An 11,395-nucleotide genomic window follows, 5' to 3' on the forward strand; every position below is an offset into this window, starting at 1 on the left:
CACATTCTCAGAGGGAAAGCATGTCTGTATTATCAGATGCCTGCTACCGTGGGAAGGACAGGGCACCAACTCTCTATCAGGCTCGCTCAAGGCCGAGTTTTTCCTGCACAAACATTCTTCACATGTTCTTTAGACAGTCTTTTGAGAAAGTAGATTCTCCTAACAATATCCTTTCACACGCTTTGTTTACAACTTTTCACACGTAATCCACCTATCGCATACGTCAATATGTTTATCCATTGCACTGGTTGAGGTGAGGACTTCTTTGGCCCAGGAAAGGAAGAAGCTGAAGGACTTAAACGTTGTGGTACCAGAATTTGTGGTCTCTGGCTATCGTAGAGGAAATAACTCGTGCGTTTCTCAGAGTAAGGAACATTTCTAGGCCGTTGAGTGCAATTTTGTTTCTTATGTGTCAAATTCAGATAGACGTACAAAGCTCTCGCCCACCAAAAAATGGTGAAATTTGGCTTTTATTGTGCATTTTGCTGCAGTTTGTTTTCCTTACTTTATGCACTCTCTGTTTATGCAGCCAGTGAGCCAGTGGTGTGGTGGTTAGAATGTTGGATTCAGACCTGGGTTCAAATCTCCATTTGAGCCATGAAGCTCACTTGGGTGAGCCTGACCTACCTCACAGGGTTGTTGTGAGGATAAAATAGAGAGGTAGAAAATCATGTATACCACACTGAGCTCCTTGGAGGACTAAAGGTAAAGGTAAAGGACCCCTGACAGTTAAGTCCAGTCACGAACAACTCTGAGGTTGTGGCGCTCATCTCGCTTTACTGGCTGAGGGAGCCGGCGTTTGTCCGCAGAAAGTTTTTCTGGGTCATGTGGGCAGCACCAAGCTTCATTCAACGCTAGCAGCCTAGGACCAAGTGTTGCTTAGAGATGCATAGAAGCCAAAAAATAAGAGCAGTCTTGAAATCAATACTCAAAATCGGTGCAATTTGAAAGTTTCAGTCCACCATCTTGATTCAAAATGGCATCTGGTGGTATCAAAACATAGAGGAAAAGCCTGCTTATTGACCTCAGGAACCATTATGCAAAATTTTATGAAGAGCAGCAGAATTTTGAAAGACCCAGTCCGCCATCTTGATTCAAAATGGCGTCCAAAAATAGACCAAGTGCAGCCTTGGCCCAGTCACCGGCTCTCAACCTAATCTACCTCACAGGGCTTTTGTGAGGATAAAATGGAGAGGGGAAGATGGACCATCTAAGCAGTTGAACGAATTGGGAGAAAAGTGGAAGAGAAATGCAACCAACCAATAAATGATGACAAAGAATATGCCTTGGGCAACCTTCTTGTGGTGCTTGCTCAAATTTGATTGATTTTAATTCCTTCCTCACAGCCTACTAGTGATTCCTGGCATTTGGTTTGAGGGATCAACTGGCTCAGGAGCTTCTTTCTCAAAGACCATCCTGATTAAATGAGTGTTTGGACCAAGAATCGTTCTCTTATTTCCTTGGCTGTCAGAGTCATTTATCCATTTAGGAGGTTTTTGAACAAGACTGAGTCACTCGCTAGAGGCAGCCAGGAGCCCAGGTTCCAGCATCCACCCAAAGTGGTTATGGACGCTCACGTGAAGGGACAATTGTCGCGAGCTCAGCCAGCCGGCAACGGTCAATCTGGCTGCAAGATCTGGAGGAGCCTGGAAGCTGGATTTTCTCAGTTAGGCCTGTACTCAGACTCTGGTTGGAACAACTGAGGCAAGTCCCAGGTCCAAAGGAAACAGTTCTGTGCCTGAGCAAAAGAGGTGGATGAAGGAATATTAAGAGGCTGCCCTACACAGAGTCAGACCACTGGCCATCTTAGCATTGTCTACCTGAGGGGTTTGAAGCCTTTTGTAACTCCAGAGCTACACTCTCATGTGGGCAACCTTCCAGGAGCCACAGGACAGTCATCAGAGCCAGTGGTTAGAGCAGTGTTTCCCAAACACGGGTCTCCAGCTGCTTTTGGGCTACAACTCCCATCGTCCCTAGCTAGCAAGACCAGTGGCCAGGGTTGATGGGAATTGTAGCCCCCAAAACAGCTGGAGACCCGAGTTTGGGAAACACTGGGTTAGAATGTTGGACCTGGGAGAGAACAGAGTTCAAATCCCCACACGGCCAAATCTCACTGGGCGCCCTTGCGGGCCAGTCGCTGTCTCTCAGCACTAACCTACCTCACAGGGTTGTGGTGGGGATTAACTAGGGAGGGACATACTCTCAGATTACACCTTGAGCTCCTTGAATGCAAGAAGAAGAAGAAGAAGAAGAAGAAGAAGAAGAAGAAGAAGAAGTCTTCCCCCAAATAACTATAGGGACATGGGTGGTGCTGTGGGTTAAACCACAGAGCATAGGACTTGCTGATCAGAAGGTTGGCAGTTCAAATCCCCATGACGGGATGAGCTCCCTTTGCTCGGTCCCTGCTCCTGCCAACTTAGCAGTTCGAAAGCACGTCAAAGTGCAAGTAGATAAATAGGTACCACTCTGGTGGGAAGGTAAACGACATTTCCATGAGCTGCTCTGGTTCGCCAGAAGCGGCTTAGTCTTGCTGGCCACATGACCCGGAAGCTGTACGCCGGCTCCCTCAGCCAATAAAGCGAGATGAGTGCCACAACCCCAGAGTCCGTCAGGACTGGACCTAATGGTCAGGGGTCCCTTTACCTTTAAATTACTATAAGGAGGGAGGTGGGATTCTTACTGGGAAGTACTCGGGGAGGGGGAGCTGATCTCTTTTCCCACCTACCCTGTGATTGGAGCAGACTTTAGGAAAAATCCTGCATTAGTGCTGAGAGTGAGTTCCTTCCCATGCGAAGACTCTTAGTGGGACACAGTGGGAGAGTGAGCAAACCAGTCTCCTCTCTCCTGGCATTGCCTTCCCTGGAAGACTCATGGGCCCTCATACTCTAATTATTTAAGGAAAAACAAGAAAGGTAACTTCAAGGCTTGTCATGACCCCCACAATTCGTCAGTGGTCAGGACACTGAGACAGAGGCTACGGCAGGCATCCCCAAACTCAGCCCTCCAGCTGTTTTGGGACTACAACTCCCATCATCCCTTGCTAACAGGACCAGTGGTCAGGGATGATGGGAGTTGTAGTCCCAAAACAGCTGGAGGGCCGAGTTTGGGGATGCCTGGGCTACGGTGTCACCAGCTGGCAGGTGGGTGGCCTTTGAACTGGATCCCACAGCACTCATGGGATGAGAGCTGGGCCCTCATGGGTGCCTCTCCTGGACCCAAGGAACAGTGGACCTTGCATAGTGCTCAGTGCTGCAGCGCTTGCTCCAGGTGAAAGACTGGAGAGCAGGAGAAGTGTCCATTTTCTGGCCAGAGGGCTGACCCTTTAATAGTCCTCCGAAAGGGGTGGAGGCTAGGAGAGGTGGGCTGAAGTCAGGGCTGAAGACAAGGGCTGAAAAGGCCTGAGTTTCCTTCCAGCCCTCGTTGGATCATGTTGCCCTTGAGGAGCTCTCCATGGTGCTGACTTGCCCTGTGGGCTCCTCCATAAGACCAGAAGAGAACATAAGAAGATCCCGGCTAGATCAGGCCAGTGGTCCATCTAGCCCAGCATCATCCTGTTCTCAGTGGCCAACCAGGTGCCCCTACGGGAAATCCGAAAGCAGGATTTGGGTTCAAGAGTGCTTTCTCCTCCTGTGGTCTCCAGAAACTGGTATTCAGAAGAGGACATGACCACATATTAAGTGAAGAGTTATTTTATCCCCTCGGATCCACTATCAGGGTAATATCCTGCTTCCGATGCTCTCCCTTCACTGTCACCTGTTTAGCAACAAGAGGAAAACAGGAAAAAAATAATAAGGCATCTTTTAATGGAAGCTCACCTTTCTATAGCTAAATATTGGGGAAACCTGCAAGGGGCTCCCTTAACCTACTGTCACCCAAAGGTTTGGTCTGTTTATGGAATATGTTTGGTACATTTATGGAAAAGTGGATACATAAGTTTAGCGTCTTGCGCAGCATTTCAAAGCCCGATAAATTTATTAAAGTATGGTTTAACTTTGTTATGTGCATATACTTTAGGGATAACAACACCAACCATCTGCCTCAGTCACCATGTTCACATCCTGCATTTAAAGCACTATGATACCATTTTAATCAGTCACGGCTTCCCCAAAGATTTATGGGAGTTGTAGTTCAATAAGGGTCCTGGAAGTGGTTAGAAAACCCCCTAATAGTTCCCAGAATTCCCTGGGAAGTGAGCTGTATTGTTAAACCACTCTGACTGCTGTAGCTCTGGGTTCTACAATTCTGATATTTATCTTTCTGATTTCTTTGCTTGCCGTCAGGAAGGATCGAGAGGTTAAAATTGGGGCTGGGTAAATGTTTGGAGCTGGGGAATGTTTCCTTTGGTTGTATTCAGTAAAGCTGCAGCTTTTTACATTTACAATAGTAAAGGTAACGGGATCCCTGACCATTAGGTCCAGTCGTGACCGACTCTGGGGTTGTGGCGCTAATCTCGTTTATTGGCCAAGGGAGCCGGCGTACAGCTTCCGGGTCATGTGGCCAGCATGACTAAGCCGCTTCTGGCGAACCAGAGCAGCGCACGGAAACGCCGTTTACCTTCCCGCCGGAGCAGTACCTATTTATCTACTTGCACTTTGACGTGCTTTCGAACTGCTAGGTTGGCAGGAGCAGGGACCGAACAACGGGAGATCACCCCGTCGCGGGGATTCGAACCGCCAACCTTCTGATCGGCAAGTCCTAGGCTCTGTGGTTTAACCCACAGCACCACCCGCATCCCACAATAGTAGTTAGGTTTTTTTAAAAAAAAAGCAGGTGCACAGTGAGTGGAAGGGGTGGAGGGACTCTGGACTGTAGAAACTTCCAAGTGATGGGGGAAGGACCTGATCCGAATTGCAGCCAATGTTCAGGCCCAGTCCAACTCTGGCTTGACTGGACTTGTTCAAGCTGAGTTCATTCAGAACTGGGCCTACCTTCTCATCAGCATTTCTGCCCTGACTTCCATCTGCAAAATCTTTGGAAGCCCTCAGAGAACTTGGGCTCAAGTAGACTCATTTTTTTAAAAAACCAAGGCACAAACTAAGAGAATGCAAAATAATTGGGGTCATTTCAGTTTAAAGGCTGCACACAAATGTAGCTTTGGTGCCCGGGCGTTGATTCAATAGGCTTCCATAATCTGTATTGCTTCAGGGATGTTGAGCCGGCCAGATGCCACCCATTACTTGACACACCGTGCCAAGGGAACTTTCCTCAGTGCCAACGGAAAGAAATTTACTTTGCACATTCCATGACTCAGCATTAACACCAATAACCAGCTTTTCATAATGATCTTATTATATATATATTCCAACTTTTCTCCCAAGAAATTTGAGCCAGCATGCATGATTCCCCCACTTTCCCTCTTACAACAGTCCTGTGAGTTAGGATATTAATAATAATAATAATAATAATTTTTTGAGAGTTGCTTCCCATGAAGAATCTCAAAGTGATTTACAATGTAAGCCCAAGAGTGTGTATACCAGCCTCACCTGTTCTTGATTACTGGTACCTGTAACCAGGTAAAGAACTGCCCTCATTTTTTGTTTCAGAAATGGCCTGTGGAACTGAGTGTGGTGCAGTTGGAAGCTTTTTCCTACTGGTGGATCTCCCCCCCCCCCCCCCGCTTCCTTTGTAAACGCCCCCATGAAAAGTGTTTTGATGGCTACCACCATAGACCAACCTAGCTTGGGGAGAGCCCTAGACTGTTCCACTTTTTTGGCTGGGGGGGTTTAAGTCCTCCCCTGCTGAGGTCTAGGAATAATAAAAAAGAATGAAGATTTGGATGTACTTTGCATAGCTCAGAGAACACTGAACTTAACAGAAGCATGTGGAATAAATCCTGAGATCACAAGTAGCAGCTTAACAGCTGTGGACTCTAGTGCACAGGGAAGATTGTAGCCAGTAAATCAGAACTCGTGGAGATCCAATCAAACTGAGTACAGTAGTACCTCGGGTTACATACGCTTCAGGTTACATACTCCGCTAACCCAGAAATATTACCTCGGGTTAAGAACTTTGCTTCAGGAAGAGAACAGAAATCATGCTCCGGCGGCGGGGAGGCAGTGGGAGGCCCCATTAGCTAAAGTGGTGCTTCAGGTTAAGAACAGTTTCAGGTTAAGAACGGACCTCCGGAACGAATTAAGTACTTAACCTGAGGTACCACTGTATTGGAAGATTAGAAACTGTAGAGTTGGAAGGGACCACAAGGATCGTCTAAGTCCAACCATCTGCAATGCAGAAATCTTTTGCCCAACAGGGGGCTCGAACCCACGAACCTGAGATTAAGAGTCTCATGCTTTACCGACTGAGCTATCCTGGGAATAAAAGAAAGTCCTTCTTCGCACTGCACATAGTTGAACTATGGAACTCTCTCCCACAGGAGGCAGTGATGACCACCAACTTAAAGGGCTTTAAAAGAAGATTGGACACATTCATGGAGGAGAGGGCTATCGATGGCTACTAGCCATAATGGCTATGTGTTGCCTCCATGGTCTGAAGCAATACAGTGGTACCTCGGGTTACATATGCTTCAGGTTACATACGCTTCAGGTTACAGACTCCGCTAACCCAGAAATAGTACCTCGGGTTAAGAACTTTGCTTCAGGATGAGAACAGAAATCATGCTCTGGCGGCACGGCAGCAGCAGGAGGCCCCATTAGCTAAAGTGGTCTTCAGGTTAAGAACAGTTTCAGGTTAAGAACGGACCTCCGGAATGAATTAAGTACGTAACCAGAGGTACCACTGTAATGCTGCTGAATACAAGTTGCTGGAAGCCACAGAAAGAGAGCACTCTTGTGTTTGGGTCCTGCTTATGGGTTTCCCACAGGTACTTGGTTGGCTTATTGATTTTACATACATGGGGAAATCCAGAAATTCCCGTTTTACTCACTCCGAACTGCCCATGTGGAGAAACCAATGCTGTTATCCTCCTGAAATTTGGCAGGAATCATGTCTTAAGATGGAGTTAACTTGCCTGCAAATTTCATCCACTTATGCCCCAAGGTGTTTTGTTTTGTTTCTTAAGGAAAATAATGTAGCAACTTATGAGAAAGAGGTAGAGCATGCACCGTCAGCCAAGAAAGACTATCATTCAGGGGTATGAAATCTGTGGCTCTCTTGGTGCCACAAGGTCCCCGTTCCTGGCTGCCTAGGGAAGGGTCCCAATCTGCAGCACTGCTGGCTCAAGTTTACCAACTGCTGGAAACCCCAGGAGGGGAGAGGGGTCTTGTGTTCGAATCCTACTTGCGGGTTTCCCACAGGCATCTGTTTGGCCACTGTGAGAACAGGATGCTGGGATAGATGGGCCATTGAGCAGCCAAGCTGTTCTTAGCTTCTTAACATCATGTCTCTCATTAAAAAATATATGGCCATCCCCCCACCATTTCTTTTTTAAGAACATGCTTATCTTCTGCTTTGCCCCTTGACTTAGTGGAAATAAATAGCAGAAACCTCCAAACAGCTAATTATTCCCTAGACAAGGGCAATGCCCACGTCTGATACGGCTTGGTAGGACGGACCCCAGAGCTGACTGTTGACATTCCCCCGGCTAACCTCAAGCCACTTCCTCCTCTCATCTCTTATCTCCCAAGTCCAGGGTGGCCTCGCGGAAATGTGCAGCCCACTCACAGCAGCTGCGCCAAGACAGATTTGCAAAGGAGTTGAGATGTGGGTGGGAACAGAGGAAACTGCCTTCCGCCCAGTCAGAACCTTGGTCCATAGAGATCAATATTGCCTGCACAGATGGGCAGCAGCTCTCCGGGATTTTAGGCAGGGAGGGATATTCCCAGGCCTACCTGGAGATGCTGGGGTTTGCATACCCCTCAACTGTCCCAGAAAAAAACCAGGACATCCCGGTTCTTCTCATGACAGGATAGCAGCCAAACGGCCGCTGCAATCTTGCACAAATGTGGGCTGCACTTTTTTCAGGCATGGCGCCTGAAAATACACATTTGTCAGGCGCCGAACAAAATCGCTGCCCTGAAGAAAGCACTCTTCAAGGCTACAATGCTTTTGGGTGCTGCCTCCGAAAAAGCATGGGGGGGGCAGTGATCTTGTGCTGGTCATGCGACTCACACAGGAGTGCAGACCCAGAAGATGGCATCCCATATTTGGGCTGCATCGTGTTGACCTGGACCATATGATGCAAAGCTATCAGCCTTGCCCCCAAACTTTGTGGCCACTCGCAGTGGCTTCATATAAACATTAAACAACATTGGAGATAAGGTCGTGCCCTGTGGCCCCCCATAACCTACCCACCAGAGGGCTGAAAAGCACTCTCTGGGCTCAGTTCCGTAGGTAGGACTGCAACCACTGTAACACAGTGTCCCCAAGACGCGGTCCAGGTGTCAAAAGCCAACGAGACATTAAGAAACAGGAGCAAAGCTGCACCCCCCCTTGCCCCACATGCAAACGTCATCCATCAGGGTGACCAAGGGAGACTCAGACCCAAGACTAGGCCTGAACCCACACCTAAATAATATTGGATGAACCTTTCATAATTAGCGACAGCCGTCATGGGAGTAGGAATTTAGTAGGAGTGGTTCCCTGGTAGCATATACATTTCTTACCCTTTTTTATTTTTAATTACCACGCTCACGTTTGACCATGAAGCCCTTACCCTAATTTCCAGCATCTCCGCCAGATAAAAGGCCTTGACCCAGTCACATGGTTCCATGAGAAGATGATCAGGCTTCTGCGTTTTTTTAAGCCATCACAAAGTTTCCCAGGAAATGAGAGGAAGGGAATTGGCTCCTTGGGGAATCAGCCTGGGAAAGGGGAGGAGGAGGAGGGATTAAATCCTGGATTGATCAGAGGGTTTGGGGTTCAAAAGAGACATATGGGACTCCGTCAGGGGGTGCGGAAACACTGGAATCTGCAGCCCCAGAGTATCCTTTCTCTTCTCTTCTCTTCTTTTCTTTTTTTGTACTTTGCTTAGAGAAATTAGACGGGCTTAAAACCCTGCCATTTTCTTTAATGAAATTGTTGCCTTGGCAACCATCTTTGTCACATTAGGGCAACATGCCGGTGGAGACAGATGCTGAAAGCTGGGGCTGAGGGAGCAGCCAAATGAACAGGTGGACAAAGGAAGAGGTTACCCAATGAGCAAGGTGTCGGTGCAGTCAGTGGGGCCAGGGCTTGCCTTGGGTGGCAGGTGATAGGGGGTGGTTGAGTGGAGTGGATGGGCTAGTGGCTCAATATCAGCAGGCTCATCTTACGTTCTTAAACAGCAAAGGGTCTTGTGGTACCTTTGAAGACTGGCACAATTTTTGATGGCCTACGTTTTTGTCAATTGCCCAGTCCACCTCATTGGGTGGATCTGTGAAGTGGACCTCCCTATAGGGTCCAGGGCTGGGGAAACATGCGGCCCTCTCTAGCTGCTAAAGGTAAAGGTACCCCTGACCATTAGGTCCAGTCATGGACGACTCTAGGGTTGCGGCGCTCATCTCGCTCTATAGGCCGAGGGAGCCGGTGTTTGTCCGCAGACAGCTTCTGGGTCATGTGGCCAGCATGACTAAGCCGCTTCTGGCGAACCAGAGCAGCGCACGGAAACACCATTTACCTTCCCGCTGGAGCGGTACCTATTTATCTACTTGCACTTGACGTGCTTTTGAACTGCGAGGTTGGCAGGAGCAGGGACCAAGCAACAGGAGCTCACCCCGTCGCGGGGATTCGAACCGCCGACCTTCTGATCAGCAAGCCCTAGGCTCAGTGGTTTAGACCACAGCACCACCTGCGTCCCACTCTCTAGCTGCTACTAGACTACAAATCCCACCATCCATACCTCCACGGTCAGAAGTAGTTTGCTTCTGAACACCAGATATTGGGAACTGCAGGTGGGAAGAGTACTCTCGTGTTTAGATCTTGCTCGTGGCTTTCCCACAGACACCTGCTGGGCCACTGTCTTTTTAAATATAGTTTTATTAATTTCCAGTATGTAACAATTACAAAAAAAGAGAGAGGGGAAAATACAAAAACAAAATCCCAGCTCGCCCCCTCCCCCCAATGAGGACAGATCAATCTAAGTTTGCCAAAGTCCGATCTGTGATTTAGGTCATTGCAATTCTTCAGTGTTATCAGTAAAGTATTTTATAAAAGGATGCCATATTTCAACATAGTTATCTACATCAGTGTTTCGCCAGGATATTCCAAGGGGGCCACAGGTGAAATATACATAAATGGGGGGGGGGCATAGCATGAGGCTAGAGGACCACAGACTGGGCCCCTTTTGGCAAACCTACCTTCCTGTGTGTCCCTGGCATTGGCCTCTAACTAGGCTTTCCTTCTCTCAACAACTCCCCCAGCCCCAAACCTGACCTTGCCTTGTGAGCTGACTGTCCTGTAAGTGGGCTCCGATTGCTGGCACCCTTACCTCCTCAAGAGGGCTTCAGTCAGGCTTACATAAGACCTTGCCACAGTTGGCAGGAGGAGGCTGTCGGAGAATATGTTGGCCTTGATAAGGCCACTGCTTCAGAAGTCCTTTCATGTAAGATGGTCCCTCACAATGGAAAAGGCGGCTGCCAATTTTCCAACGCATAACAATCGTTGAGATGGAGAACTCAGACTCACTGTGTGCTGGACTCCTCCGGGAGGAAGGGTGGGGTTTAAATTTAATTAATAAACTATAAATAAATTAATTGAGATGGACTCCCTTTACACACATACAAACATATATCATTTTATTTCTATACTGTTGCTAAAACCAGGGCTTTTTTCCCCCAGCCAGAACTTGCCAGAACTCTCAGGTGGACGCCATTGCCATTCTAAGAGAACAAGGGAGAAGTTTGTGGAGAGCTCTGGCATCTCTTTTTCTAGAAAAATAGGTAAAGGTAAAGGGACCCCTGACCATTAGGTCCAGTCGTGACCGACTCTGGAGTTGCGGCGCTCATCTCGCTTTATTGGCTGAGGGAGCCGGCATACAGCTTCCGGGTCATGTGGCCAGCATGACTAAGCTGCTAATGGAGAACCAGAGCAGCGTATGGAAATGCCGTTTACCTTCCCACTGGAGTGGTACCTATTTACCTACATGCCCTTTGACATGCTTTCGAACTGCTAGGTTGGCAGGAGCAGGGACCGAGCAACGGGAGCTCACCCCGTCACGGGGATTCGAACCGCGACCTTCTGATCGGCAAGTCCTGGGCTCTGGGGTTTAACCCACAGCGCCACCTGCGTCCCTTTCTAGAAAAATTGCACTGGCTAAAACCATGTGAACATCATGATGATAATTTATTTATTTCCTTTCTCCTGCCCACCTGGCTGGGTTGCCCCAGCCACACTGGGCGGCTTCCAACAAAATTGAAAAGCCACACTATTATGGACGTAACAAAAGTAGTCATAAAAGGTAAGTAAAACATCAAAAAAGTACTCAACCAAACTGAACTATTTCCACATAAAACATAATACG

At 48.1% G+C, this 11,395-nt stretch overlaps 1 long non-coding RNA gene across 1 annotated transcript; it reads right to left on the reverse strand.

Annotated features, from left to right (window-relative positions):
* Positions 1-3,162: 3,162 nt before the first annotated feature.
* Positions 3,163-10,865, reverse strand: LOC308464174. The gene is made up of 3 exons (XR_013979919.1): positions 10,364-10,865; positions 8,612-8,759; positions 3,163-3,753 (listed from the first exon to the last, which is right to left on the reverse strand). It is a non-coding gene; the product is annotated as an uncharacterized lncRNA (long non-coding RNA).
* Positions 10,866-11,395: the final 530 nt, after the last annotated feature.

The sequence above is a fragment of the Podarcis pityusensis genome (assembly GCF_964106645.2).
Source record: "Podarcis pityusensis genome assembly, chromosome: 15".
NCBI classification, from domain to species: Eukaryota; Metazoa; Chordata; class Lepidosauria; order Squamata; family Lacertidae; genus Podarcis; species Podarcis pityusensis.